Consider the following 11,217-nt stretch of genomic DNA (forward strand, 5'->3'; position numbering starts at 1 on the left):
AACCATTGCCTTGATGACAGCTTTGCACACTCTTGGCATTCTCTCAGCCAGCTTCACCTGGAATGCTTTTCCAACYGTCTTGAAGGAGMTCCCACATATGCTGAGCACTTGTCTGCTATTCCTTCACTCTGCAGTCCAACTCATCCCAAACCATCTCAATTGTGGAGGCCAGGTCATCTGATGCAGCACTCCATCACTCTCCTTCTTGGTCAAACAGCCCTTACATGGCCTGGAGGTGTGTTGGACCATTGTCCTGTTGAAAAACAAATGAGAGACCCACCAGATGGGATGGCATATCACTGCAGAATGCTGTGGTAGCCATACTGGTTATGTGTACATTGAATTCWAAATAAATCACTGACAGTGTCACCAGCAAAGCACCCCCACACCTCCTCCTCGCTTCACAGTGGGAACCACACATGCGGAGAACATCCTTTCACCTACTCTGCGTCTCACAAAGACACGGTGGTTGAAACCAAAAATCTCAAATTTTGACTCTTCAGACAAAATTACAGATTTCCACCAGTCTAATGTCTATTGCTTGTGTTTCTTGGCCCAAGCAAGTCTCTTCTTATTGGTGTCCTTTAGTAGTGGCTTCTTTGCAGCAATTCGACCATGAAGGCCTGATTCACACAGTCCCCTCTGAACAGTTGATGTTGAGATGTGCCTGTTGCTTGAACTCTGAAGCATTTATTTGGGATGCAATTTCTGAGGCTGGTAACTCTAATGAACTTATCCTCTGCAGCAGAGGTAACTCTGGGTCTTCCTTTCCTGTGGCGGTCCTCATGAGAACCAGTTTCATCATAGCYCTTGATGGTTTTTGCAACTGCACTTGAAGAAACTGTCAAAGTTCTTGAAATGTTCCGGATTGACTGACCTTCATGTCTTAAAGTAATGATAGACTGCCGTTTCTCTTTGCTTATTCCTGTTCTTGCCATCTTCTGTATACCAACCCTACCTTGTCACAACACAACTGATTGGCTAATAAGGAAAGAAATTCCACAAATTAACTTTTAACAAGGCACACCTGCTAATTGAAATGGATTCCAGGTGACTACCTCATGAGCTGATTGAGAGAGAAGCCAAGAGTGTGCAAAGCTTCATCAAGAGAAAGGTTGGCTACTTTGAAGAATCAAAAAATTGTTTAACATTTTATTTGTTATTTCATATGTTGATGTCTCAATAGTCTTTCATCAAAATGTTGTAAATTATATATATTATAGTCATCAGTCAACAAATTACATTCAGAAGTTCCTTCAACTTCAACCAGTAAAAGCTAGTGAGTCTAGCTATACTACTTGTTATCCTAGTCTGTCTTAATGAGTGTTAGCATGCTAATAAGCACACCCTGCACAACTTTATTAAAACATTTTAGGGTACGCAAGTTCATAACCATATCAAGTATGTTGTATTGGACATTTCAAACAACATTCCCAGCTAATGAGAAAACAGTCATTAACTAAATTACAAGGTTACCTTGGGGCTAATTAAATGGGTGCCAACAAAAACAAACTGTTGTTAAAAAATGAAAATAATTAAATCGACTATCATTAACACAATGGAAAAATCAAATTATTTATTTAATATTGAGATAGCATGGTGACCGAAAAAACTAATTGGTACAATTTAAGCATGTGGCAAACAATAATGCAGCAATAGGATTTACAGTTGGATCCGGTAGTTGATACACTTAGGTTGGAGTCAAACTCGTTTTTCAACCACTCACAAATTTTTGTGAACAAACTATAGTTTTGCAAGTCGGTTAGGACATCTACTTTGGCATGACAAGTAATTTTTCCAAAATTGTTTACAGACGACTATTCACTGTATCACAATTCCAGTGTCAGAAGTTTACATACACTAAGTTGACTGTGCCTTTAAACAGCTTGGAAAAACCAGAAAAATATGTCATGGCTTTAGAAGCTTCTGGCTAATTGACATAATTTGAGTCAATGGAGTCTACCTGTGATGTATTTCAATGCCTACTTCAAACTCAGTGCCTCTTTGCTTGACATCAGTGGAAAATAAAAAAAAAGACGTGGTAGACTGGTAGACCTCCACTTTCCTTCTTTGACACTGTGTTAACAACCCTCCAACGACTCAAGCCATACACTCTCCTTCCGTGCCTCCAACTGCTCTTAAATACAAGTAAAACTAAATGCATGCTATTCAAACCGATCCTGCCTGCACCTTCCTGCCCGCCCCATCACTACTCTGGACAGTTCGACTTAGATATGTGTACAACTACAAATACCTAGGTGTCGGTTAGACTGTAAACTCTCCTTCCAGACTCACATCAAACATCTCCAATCCAAAGTAAATCTAGAATGGCTTCCTATTTGCGCAACAAAGCCTCCTTCACTCATGCTGCAAACATACCCTCGTAAAATTGACCATCCTACCATCCTCGACTCGGCGATGTCATTTACAAATAGCCTCCAATACCTACTCAATAAATTGGATGCAGTCTATCAGTGCCATCCGTTTTGTCACCAAAGCCCCATTTACTACCCACCACTGCGACCTGTACGCTCTCATGGCTGGCCGTCGCTTCATACTCGTCGTCAAAACCCTCTGCTCAGGTCATCTTACAAGACCTGCTAGGTAAAGTCCCTTATCTCAGCTCTCTGGTCACCATAGCAGCACGCGCTCCAGCAGGTATATCTCTCTGGTCACCCCCAAAACCAATTCCTTCTTTGGCCGCCTCTCCTTCCAAGTTCTCTGCTGCCATGACTGGAACGAACTACAAAAATCTCTGAAACTGGGAAACACTTATCTCCCTCACTAGCTTTAAGCACAGCTGTCAGAGCAGCTACAGATTACTGCAACTGTACATAGCCATCTATATTAGTCCAAACAACTACCCTTCCCCTACTGTATTTATTGCTCCTTTGCACCAATTCACTTCTACTTTGCACATTCTTCCACTGCAAATCTACCATTCCAGTGTTTTACTTGCTATATTGTATTTATACACTTCGCCACCATGGCCTTACCTCCCTTATCTCAACTAATGCTCACATTGTATATAGACTATTTTTCTACTGTATTATTGACTGTATGTTTGTTTTAACTCCATGTGTAACTCTGTTTTGTATGTGTCAAACTGCTTTGCTTTCTTGCCAGGTCGCACTTGTAAATGAGAACTTGTTCTCAACTTGCCTACCTAGTTAAATAAAGGTGAAATATAATATATAAAAAAATATATATAAAAATCCTGAAAAGTCGTTCAAATCCTGAAGTACCACGTTCATTGTACAAACAATCACAAAGTATTAACACCATGGACCACACAGCCTCATACAGCTCAGGAGGAGAGCTATCCTCTCCTAGAGATTAATGTAATTTGGTGCGAAAAGTGCAAATCAATCCCAGAACAGCAAAGGACCTTGTGAAGATGCTGGAGAAACAGTACAAAATCATCAATATCCACAGTAAAACGGTCTTATATCGACATAACCTGAAAGGCACTCGGCAAGGAAGAAGCACTGCTCCAAAACCGCCATAAAAAAGCCAGACTATGGTTGCAACTGCACATGGGGACAAAGATCGTACTTTTTAAGAAATGTCCTCTGGTCTGATGAAACATAAATAGAACTGTTTGCCATAATACCATTATGTTTGGAGGAAAAATGGGATGCTTGCAAGCTGAAAAACACCATCCCAACCGTGAAGCACGGGTGCAGCATCATGTTGTGGGGTGCTTGCTCAGGAGGGACTGGTGCACTTCACAAAATAAGATGGCATCATGAAGGGAAATTATGCGCCTATATTGAAGCGACATCTCAGACTTCAGTCAGGAAGTAAAGCTTGTCGCAAATGGGTCTTCCAAAGGACAATGCCCAAGCATACTTCGGAAGTGTGCAATATGCTTAAGGACAACAAAGTCAAGGTATTGGAGTGCATCACAAAGCCCTGACCTCAACCCATAGAAAATTTGTGGCAGAACTGAAAAGCATGTGCGAGCAAGGAGGCTTAAAACCAGTTATACCAGTCTGTCAGGAGAATGGGCTAAAATTCACCCAACTTATTATGGGAGCTTGTGAGGCTACCCGAAACATTGACCCAAGTTAAACAATTTAAATGCACCAAATTAGTGCATGTAAACTCTGACCCACTGGGAATGTGATGAAAGAAATAAAAGCTGAAATAAATCATTCTCTCTACTATTATTCTGACTTTCACATTCTTAAAATAAAGTGGTGATCCTAACTGACACTAAACAGGATGTTACCAGGATTAAATGTCAGGAATTGTGAAACATTTAAACTCAGTTTATTTGGCTAAGGTGTATGTAAACTTCCGACTTCAACTGTAGGTGTGAGCATGGAGTACTTTTACATTATGGGGTATTGTGTGTAGATGGGTGAGAAAAAAAAGCTTTTTAATACATTTTGAGTTCAGGCTGTAACAAAGTGTGGAATAAGTCAAGGGGTATAAATACATTCTGTTGGCACTGTATGTAGTTGTTTGTGTATGTTTGTTTTTGGTGTAAAAAATAAAATAAATGGTGCCAATGGCAAATTTACTGCAGGAAGCTAGGTTGGTGTTACGAATCCCTTTGGCCCGACAGTCTAGGGGGGATGGTAATGGGACCCGTAACAACTCATGCAAATTATAGTAGTGACAAAGAGTGAAAACGAAATAACCACGACAACTAAGATCTACCGTCAAACACTCAAGGTTTATTTATAAACACAAGGTAATGGGGGGAGCAGGAAAAGGGGCTGAGCTGGACCCAAGGAATGAAACAATAATAATCCAAAAACACCCCTAAACTAGCCTATTTCAACAACCACTAACTAATAAATACAGGGGGTGGTCCGCCCAGTTCTAACTAGTGTTTTTAACAACMTTTACCTACGGGTAGTGTATGCCCAAGGGCGACTTGTCTCGTTACCCCCTTTTCCCACCATCAAACAAACACCAAAACAATACTCACATGTGGGGACAAAGTGACATGTAGATGCAAAACAAACAAACAAGCGATCGATCTACAGACAGAAGGTATTGACAGAGAGATTGCGCTACTGAGAAAACAACTGACAGGGTTTTTAAACCAAGGGAAAGGAACTGTGATTGGGTAAGGGAAAAGGAGCAGGTGTCTTCTGATTAGCGAATGATTGATGACTGATTGGGGAATGATGATTGTCACCTGTGAGTAGGGGAGAAGGAGAGAAAAGAAATACACACAGGATACACACAGAWTACTTGTATCCGTAACAGCTGGCGTAGGCTACGGATTAGCCTTGAATATTTTGGTTAGTAGATATTGTCAAACTGCTCAATCCACTAGTTTATTAGTGACTCATCACACTGCCATTACAGCTGTATCTAATTTTTGCTTGTTTTGGTCAGCCATCAACTGGATGAGTCACCATTCAGTTTGGTGGAAATTATCCAACCATTATGTAGGTTGGTGGAAATTTTCCAACCATTATGTAGTGTGGTGGAAATCCCCATCGACTGAGGATGAGAGGTCTCCATTATGTAGATGTGTAAAAATGACATTGATAAATGTAGTTTATTATTATTCAATCTGACTCCAGTATTATGTGAACGCTATAGGCCCATAATCGTAATCAGTGGGTATAGCCAAGGTTGCGAGCCTTGCGTCACCACTCGGAATACTATAAAATGCTAGAGTCTATATTTACCGTTATGCAATTATTAAGTGGCTGGGGAACAAGGAGTTAATATCTTGCAATCTATGTCTTAGCATTAAATTATTGACTTAACTCAGAGATGCACAATTAGAGACCGAGCATATATGCTATGTATATTGTGAATAATATTTACCATTAGACATTATATCAAATAATAATTCAAGGAATATTACTCAGAAATGTGAGGACTACGGTTCATATCCATTTAAAAGTAATCAATGTATTACAGTTACGCAATAATAATACAATTAACAAATGGTACATACCAAATATCTTCACAATAAAAATAATACAAAATATCCTAATTCTTAACAGCATAGAAAATTCATCACTATGACATACAAAATTACGTCAGGAGATCGGTTTACCAATGACTCCATGATCTAGGTTTAAGCCCAGCTTTTTTTCTTCCAAGAGCGTCTAATTAATATAACCTTGSATGACCCAAAACATTAAAACAAAATGCATAAAACTTCACCAGCATTCTCTACAGGTATTCCCAAACTGCCATCGGGGGTATGCCAACTAAAAATGTGATTCACATTAAAAAGAAAAGTGTTTTTTATATTTAAAAAAAAACATTTATCAAACAGTCCATTTATATTTTCCAACGGGGCTATACATTTGGGTGAGGTAGCCTCGTTTCACTTCCAAAAATAAAATGAAACTCTAGTGTTCAGCTAAATAACAACAAAATATCAAATACAGGTAGCCTAGTCAAATAATGAACATCCAATCACATTAACCGTCAAAAGGAGGAGACCAAGGCGCAGCGTGGTATGCGTACATTCTTCTTTATTACAAGAATGAACACTGAACAAACCGTGAAGGTATACAAAATGAGTGCTGACAGGCAACTACAGATAGACAAGAACCCACAAATACCCAAGGGAAAATGGCTACCTAAATATGATCCCCAATCAGAGACAACGATAAACAGCTGCCTCTGATTGGGAACCATATCAGGCCACCATGGACATATATATACCTAGACCTACAACAACCCCTAGATATACAAAACCCCTAGACAAGACAAACTAMCATACCCACCCTAGTCACACCCTGACCTAACCAAAATAATAAAGAAAACATAGATAACTAAGGTCAGGGCGTGACACTAACGGTCCATATGAGGGAGACATAGTGGAGTGGTAACGCGCTTGCAAGCAGTTGCTCCCGACGTCACTTGGGTACACTGCAGCATACACCCAGAGGCTCTTGATGCCTAGAGAATGCCTGAAGAGCTTGAAAGACGTTTTGGACACTACAGTGAAAACGGTTAACTTTGTTKATGGGCAGCGACCATGTAATGCTTATTCTTATGTTTAATAAATGTATCGTATAGCTTGTGTGTGGCAATTTGAGAGTGCGTTGACCCTGGTGCTAGAGGGGGTACGCAGCTGGAGGTGGAATGTTTGAAGGGGTACAGGACTATAAAAAGTTTGGGAACCACTGCTCTAATCTAATAATCACACCTCAACACTGTAAGATAAGATAAGAGCACACCCGTGTCGCTCCTCTTTGAACTATCCGCCATCCGACGAACAGAATAATACAGTTTCCCTGTAACAATAAACCCATAGCACGTACAGTTCAATGAAACATATCAAAATTCATAGCTCTTTATAAACTATTGAAACAATCCAAATATGATAATTTAATTCACACTGTAAGGTTAATTTCATCAATTCAAGTATCATTAGTCGTCACACCTCTCCTGGTGTGACTTCCGTGAGAATGTCTCTTCATCGAAATTGAAACAGATAAGGTGTGTTTGATCCCTGTGATAGCCCACAGATGGTCTGCCATCCAAATAATGTGCTCCCACGCCAGCCAGTTGCTGGTTGCGATTATCACCTTCTCTGATTCTTCCACTACAAGAGGGTTGACTCCAACAACTCTGATGGCAGGAGTTGGAGTCATTCACCACTAGATTTACTGCCACCTGCAGTTATGGAACGTTTGCTCATGATTATAACTCATTGGCTGATCCCTCCTGATGACCTGGKTGGAAATATGTGATCAATCCTTAATCCATAGGAAGTCCTACGCAGTGGTGCTGCCCATGCTAAAACAGGGCATGGTTGAGAATCATAATTTTTTAACAATCAGTGTACAGTGATATCTTTGTATTTCACACTACATGAACAAATAGCCAAGTGTATTAAACACATAATATATATAAAAATATATATAAAAAGATGTACACTGATCTTTCAACAATTTATATACTCTAGCTTGACACCTTGATAAGCTAATTTCCTGACTATGGCTCACCACTCATTATACAGGGCGACTTCAACCTCCCGTCGCCTGACTTGGATTAATTTCTTTCCACCTCTTTCTTTCCTTTCCTCTTTTGACCTCACCCTTTCCCAGTCCCCTCCCACTCAAGGCAGGCAATGCACTTGACCTCATCTTTACTATAGGCTGTTTGTCTACTAATCTTGCTGCAATCTTACTGCGATCACTACTTTGTTTCCTTTTCTCTACCTCTCTCCTTCAATGCTACCCACCCAGCCCCTACCCAGATGGTCAGGTGTCGTCACAATCTTCACTCTCTCTCTCCCATTACTCTCTCCTCTTCTATCCTATAATCTATACCTTCTGCTTTAATTCTTCCTCCTGTCTCTTCTACCCTACTCTCCTCCCTTTCCACATCCTTTGACTCTTACTGTCCCCTCCCCACCTGCTCTGTGGCTGAGTGACACTGCATGCTCACAGAACAGGGCTGCAGGCAGCTGAGCATAAATGGAGACAAAATTCAACTTCCGGAGGATCTATAATCCATCCACTCCCTCCTCTCTGCCTTCTTTTCCTCTGTATCCACTGCTAAAGCTGCTTTCTATCAATCTACATTTCAAACTTCTGGTCCAACCCTGGGAAATTCTTTTTCCCCATCCCTACTCCCTCTTTGTGGCTGACTTTGTCAACCACTTTGAGAGAAAAAAATTCAGATGAAATTCTGCGGCTAGTGATGTCCAGCTGCCTGACAACCTGCCCTCTCGACCTCCTCCCTTCTCCAAACCATCTCTGGAGACCTCCCATTCCTCACTTACCTCATCAACTCATCCCTGACCACTGGCTCCATTCCTTCTGACTTCAAGATGGCCAGAGTTGTTCCACTCTTCAAGAAACCAACGCTCGACCCCTCTGACATCAAACTACAGACCAGTATCCCTTTCTTTTCTTTCCAAAACACTTGAGCGTGCTGTCTTTGACCAACTCTCTTGTTATCTCTCTCAGAATGATCTTCTTGAGCCTAACCAGTCAGGTTTCAAGATGGCTCACTCAACTGAGACCACACTCTTCTGTGTCATGGAGGCTCTCCGCTCTGCCTAAGCTGACGCTCTCTTCTCTGTTCTCATCTTCCTAGATCTATCCTCTGCCTTCGACACCGTGAACCATCGGGATCCTCCTCTCCACCRTTTCAGGGCTGGGCGTCTCAGGCTCTGTACACTCCTGGATTTCATCCTACCTGCCAGGTTGCTCCTACCAGGTGACATGGAGAGGATCTGTGTCTGCACTACATGCTGTCACTACTGGTGTCACCCAGGGCTCAGTTCTAGGCCCTCTCCTCTTTTCTTTATACACCAAATCACTTGACTGTCATATTCTCACATGGTCTCTCCTATTATTGCTATTTGGATGATATTAAACTGATTTTCTGCTTCCCCCTTCTGACACCCAGGTGGCGACACGCATCCCTGTGTGCCTGGCAGACATCTTGGCTTGGATGTTGGCTCACCACCTCAAGCTCAACCTCAACTAGACAGAGCTTCTCTTCCTCCCGGGAAGGCCTGCCCGCTCCAAGACCTCTCCATCACGGTTGACAACTCCATGATGTCCCCCTCCCAGAGTGCAAAGAACCTTGGCATGACCCTGTCGTTCTCTGCAAACATGAAAGCAGTGACTCGCTCTTGCAGGTTCATGCTCTACAAAATTCATTGAGTACGACCTTTCCTCACACAGGAAGCGGGCAGGTCCTAATCAAGGCACTTGTATTCCTTCGTCTGGACTACTGTAACTCTTTGTTGGCTGGGTTCCGCACTWGTGCCATGAAACCCCTGCAACTTATCCAGAACACCGCAGCCGGTCTAGTGTTCAAACTGAGTTTAAATGATTTTGGCTAAGGTGTATGTAAACTTCCGACTTCAACTGTAAGTATTCAGACCCTCTACTCAGTACATTATTGAAGCACCTATGGCAGCGATTACAGCCTCGGTTATTCTTGGGTATGACGCTACAAACATGGCACACCTCTATTTGTGGAGTTTCTCCCATTCTTCTCTGTAGATCCTCTCAAGCTCTGTCAGGTTGGATGGGGAGCTTGCTGCACAGGTATTTTCAGGTTACTGAGGAGTGMKTTCTGTCTGGCCCCTCTACCATAAAGGCCTGATTGGTGGAGTGCTGCAGAGATGGTTGTCCTTCTAGAAGGTTCTCCCACAGAGGAACTCTGGAGCTTTGTCAGAGTGACCATCGGGTTCTTGGTCACCACCCTGACCAAGGCCCTTCTCCCCCGATTGCTCAGTTTGGCCTGGCAGCGAGCTCTAGGAAGAGACTTGGTGGTTCCAAACTTCTTCCATTTAAGCATGATGTAAGCCACTGTGTTCTTGGGGACCTTCAATGCTGCAGAAATGTCTGGTAACCTTCTCCAGATCTGTGCCTCGACACAATCCTGTCTCGGAGCTCTACGGACAATTCCTTCGACCTCATGGCTTGTTTTTTGCTCTGACATGCACTGTCAATTGTGGGACCTTATATAGACAGGTGTATGCCTTTCCAAATCATGTTCAATCAATTTTGTTTACCACAGGTAAATTTGCTAATATTTCTAAAAACCTTTTTTTGCTTTGTCATTAAGGGGGATTGTGTGTAGATTGATGATGATATTTTATTTATTTAATCCATTTTAGAATAAGGTTGTAACGTGGGTTCCCGGGTGGTGTGGTGGTCTAAGGCACTGCATCTCAGTGCTAGAGGTGTCACTACAGACCCTGGTTCGATTCCACGTTGTATCACAACCGTCCGTGATTGGGAGTCCCATAGGTTGGCGCACAATTGGCTCAGCGTCGTCTGGGTTAGGGTTTGGCCAGGGTAGGCCGTCTTTGTAAATAAGAATTTGTTCTTAACTGAATTGCCTGGTTAAATTAAAAAAAGAATATATATATATGGAAAAAGTCAAGGGGTCTGAATACTTTCCGATGGCACTGTATATCATAACTGTTCTTATTCAAATAGGTTTATAAATGACTAATTTGTGATATCGTAGCCCCTCTAAGGACTATGTTGATACTCATATATTGATTTACTGGGCACCTCTGCTGGACAACAGAGGGAGTGCAATTTCTACCGTAAAGCTACTGTACATTTGTCAATTTAGCGAATTGACAAAGTATTACACTATTTCATCATACCAAATTAAAATTGGGATTTTTTTATGTTGATATTTGTATTTTATTTTCATGACTCCTAGTTGGTTATTGCCTTCTTTCCGTTCTATCTCTCCCCTAACTTGTATGATGTACTATGGTTGTGTATAAAAACAGAT

The sequence above is a fragment of the Salvelinus sp. IW2-2015 genome, linkage group LG4q.2, assembly GCF_002910315.2.
Source record: "Salvelinus sp. IW2-2015 linkage group LG4q.2, ASM291031v2, whole genome shotgun sequence".
Classification (NCBI taxonomy): Eukaryota; Metazoa; Chordata; class Actinopteri; order Salmoniformes; family Salmonidae; genus Salvelinus; species Salvelinus sp. IW2-2015.